This window comes from Cupressus sempervirens, chromosome 2, assembly GCF_028749045.1.
Source record: "Cupressus sempervirens isolate cs-2001-9-10 chromosome 2, ASM2874904v1, whole genome shotgun sequence".
Lineage (NCBI taxonomy): Eukaryota > Viridiplantae > Streptophyta > Pinopsida > Cupressales > Cupressaceae > Cupressus > Cupressus sempervirens.
This window is the reverse complement of record NC_143119.1, coordinates 25,716,411-25,720,874: the sequence shown is the minus strand read 5'-3', so window position 1 is coordinate 25,720,874 and position 4,464 is coordinate 25,716,411.

Here is a 4,464-nt window from a genome sequence, read left to right as displayed (position 1 = left end):
GGCTAATCCCATCATTTCCTACCCCTAATCCCAACTCAAAATATTTAATTAAGATTAAATATTAATCCTCATGTTTATTAAAAAAGTTTTAATAAATATCTCCTCAACCCAAACCCTTGAAATAAATAAAACTTTATTTATTTCCTAAAAATCTAATTTATCCTCACCCTAAGAAGTTCTAGACTCTTCTAGAAAGTCTTCATCCTCATCCTAGGAAATTCTAGACTATTCTAGAAAGTCTTTATCCTCATCCAAAATCTAGACTCTTCTAGAAGATGTCTTTAAACCTAATCCTAATCCCCTCCTAACCTTGTCACATTCCCTAAACATGGGTTAAAACTTACTAACCCAAGCCAAAGTTAACAAATATCTCTTCCTTCACCCACCCTCATTAAATGCCATCCACTTGCCTATCCTTAAGCTAATCCTAAACCATCCTAATCCATCCTCTAATCATTTGCACAAGCCTAAAAAAGCTTAAAACTTTCCTAATCAAGTCCAAGTCAAATTTGCTCTCATCACCCTCAAAATATCTCAACCATAAAACTTTATGAAGTCCACTAGGCCATAAATGACTCTTACAAGCCCTTTTATTGCTCTTACAAGTCATTATGAGGGTCTTTATGAAGATTTTATCCCTTGAGCCTCCTTTGTTGACTCATCCTTCCCCTTTCCTCCATCCTCTCACCATGTGACATGAAGCACAATCCATGTGCTCTCCTCTCATGCAATCTGAGCCCTCCATAAGCTTTTTCCCATCCTTGCATCTTAGCCCTCAATCCCTCAAGCCTCTTGCCTATAAATTGGATCCTTCCCCTTTGCAAAATAACACAATTCATGAAGTAAAGTTATAATGCTATTTTGAGAGCCAAATCCATACTAAAGCCATCTATCCACACCAAAAATCCACAATCATCCATTGAAGCCCTTTTTGAAGCATAAAGCTTGAGCATACATCCTATCTATTTAGACAAAGCTACTCAACAAGAGAGCTTCTTATTGAGAGAGCCCATTAATGGTTCATATTCTCAATTAAGAGCTCATCTTAGTCTATCTTGAATTTTATGAATTTTGTTTAGTTTGTAGAAGCTTTATTTAAATTTGGTTTCTATTAGCATCCTAACATTTTCTCATATACAGTTACAACTATGGCAAGTTGGGGCATCTTGCCTATAGGTGTCTAGAGAAGGCACCATCATCCTATAGAGAGGAGAAGATTATCTATATCCAAGAGGAGGATACTCACAAAGCAAGAGAAGTAGACTTTGACATAGAGAAGGGTAAGAACCTCATGTTGAGGAGAGTCTTGGTTAAGGAGGTAGTAAGGGAGGAACCCAAGTAGAGAAGAGCACTATTCATAACTACTTGTAAGATACTAGGTAAAGTATGCAAGGTAATCATAGACTCGGGTTCAACTAAAAATATATTATTAGAGGAAGCAATACAAAAGCCTGGGTTGACAAATGTTCCCCATGTGTGTCCTTATAGGGTGACTTGGTTGAACAAGGGGAAGAATACTCTAGTAATGAACAAGTATGGGTAGACATCACCATTAGTAAGTATCAAGCAAATATCCTATTTGATGTTCTTCTCATGGTGTTTTTCATCTACTATTAGGAAGGCCTTGGTAGTATGATAAGGAGGTAGTGCATCATGGGAAGGAAAACAAGTATTCTTTCAAGAAGGATGGGGTCACCTATAGGATACAGTCCATAGTGGAAGAAGATAAGGTAGAGAAGGCTACTACTACAACATTTTTTATGAGTGGTAAAGAGTTCCTTAAAGACTTGAAGGAAGGTGAATGAGTAAGTATGTCATCATGGTGAAGCCTAAAGAGGAGAATTCATCTTCACAAGCACCTATACCTATAAAGGTGCAAAACCTATTGTATCAATTCAATGATATAATTTGTGATTTGAAGACAGCCATAAGTCATCAAATTGACTTCATACTAGGAGCATCACTGCATACAAGATGAATCCAAAGTAGAAAAAGGAAATTTTAAGACAAGTCCAAGAGTTTCTTGATCAGGGGTTGATTAGTAAGAGCATCAGTTCATGTGTAGTACCAATTTTCCTAGCACTTAAAAAGGGAGGTAAGTGGAGAATGTGCATTGATGCTAGGGCAATCAATAGAATCACAATTAGATATAGATTTCATATTCCTAGTATAGAGGATATAATGGACTATTTAGGTGGAGCTAGATACTTTTCCAAAATTGATATTAAGAGTGGCTATTATCATATTAAGATGGAGGGTGATGAGTGAAAGTTTGCATTTAAGACTATTGAGGACCTCTATTACATTTGGCCTTACCAATGCACCAAGTGCCTTCATGAGATTCATGAATGAGGATTTGAAAGATTATATAGGAGATTTGTTTGTTGTGTATTTGGATGACATCCTCATCTTCAATAAGACAAGGGAGGAGCATATGAAGCACCTAGAAATGGTGTTGAAAAAACTTCAAGAGGAGAAGTTGACAGTGAACCTTGAGAAAAGCGAGTTCGTGAAGGAGGAACTAGTGTATTTGGGTTTTGTAGTATCCCAAGAGAACCTAAAAATGGACAAGGACAAGGTGAAGGCAATCTTGAGTTGGCCTACTCATAAATCTACTACTAAGGTCTAAAGTTTTCATGGACTAATACAGTTCTATAGGAAGTTGTAAGAAGGTTAATTTAGTGAGATTTTTGCACCAATGAATGACATCATCAAAGGAAGCATGAAGACCAAATTTACATTGACCAAATAAATAGATGCAAGTTTAGAGAGGTTGAAGAAAGAAGTGGAAACTCAACCAATATTGGTTTTGACTAGTTTTGAGAATCCATTTGTGGTTGAATGTGATGCTAGCAACATAGTAGTTGGGGTAGTGTTTGCTAAGAATGGATTGAAGAAGTTAATTAAAGAGGGAAATTGTTGAGAGAGATTTTTGAAGAATACTATGTGCTTCAATCATTATTTTGTCACTAATGTCAAACCTACTATTTGTTGGTAAGACAACTACTTATAAGATTCAAGTACTATCACTTATTTGATTGATGAAGAGGATTTAATCAAAAGATGTAACAATAGCACCTAGAGGAAAGTTTGAGTTATGATTATGTAATGAAGTACAAGAATTAGTTAAGACAATGATAACATGATGTATTGATAATCTACTTAAGGTTACAAATGTTGGCTACACTAAGAAAGGTTAGAAGAGAAAGTTACATATAGTTTGTTTGCCAAGCTTGACCAAGTGGATAGTAGGTGCCAAGAAAATTTAGTGCAAGCTTAGCAGAAAACTAAGTGGAGCCAAGTAAAAGAAAATTTTAGTGGATGTTGAGCAAGATAGTTGATGCTGAGTAAAGTTTATTTGATGTTGAGCATCAGTAAAGTTTAGTTGATGCCGAGCAACATAGTATGTGTCAAGCATCAAAAGGTTGATAATGTCAAGTTGCTATAAGATAAAAGATTCATTGAATCTGAGTGAACAAGTTTGTTTTCCTAAATTTTGTGAACCAAGAGGAAGATCAGATTAATGAGCTAGTGGCACAAAATTTGAGGTAAACCATTTTTAGGAGAATTCAAAATGGATTCTAGGAGAAGTTTCTAGAAGAGATATGAGATATGGGGTAGATACATTGTATCCAAAATAATTCATCCGAACCCAAAATTGGATGATGGAGAATGAGGGGAAAAATATTTTAATTTCCTACTTATAGGAATGTCTAGTCATGAAGCAAAGTTGTCATGGACAAGAACCTAAGGGAGATAAGGAGTCAAGGGTTTTTCTTCATCAAGTGACCTAAGAGAAGAGTCTGCAATGGCATGTTAAGCAAGAAGGCTTAAGGAGATGAATGCTTAAAGGGTGAACGAGCTATTAGAGCTAAAAAGTATGAAAGCCAAGTAGAATTGAGGACTGAACAGAGATCTATAGTATACAAGAGAAGTTATAAGTTGTATTAGATCAAAGCTCTACTATTACTCTCTAATAATTGTATCAATCTAAGGTAAATCATTTGGATTAAGGTTGACCTAACATTCTTTTGTAAATCCTTTAACTAGGTGTCATTCTAAGTTGTTGGCCTAAAGTCCTCTAGCAAGGCTCAACTCTAATAGGGTGATTGAAATCATTTAACCAATTCACATTTAACAATGTGTATTGTAACCTTTAATAGGGTTGGCCTTTCACAAGGCATCACTTCAAAAGAGTGAAAAGGAGTAGCATGTTACTAGTGGTTTTTTTCAAATTGGGTTTCCACATAAATCATTATGTCAAGTGTGTTGATGAATATATTATGTTTCATGCTTTACATTTTTGCAAGTTGATTTGACAGTAACCTACAAGTTTTAGTGATTGTATAATCTTATGGTTTCATGCATGGATATGAATGTTATATGGATTCACTAAGTTGTGAAAAGTTTTATTTATACATATGGACCTTGGATAACTAATTCACTCCCCCCAGTTATTCTAAA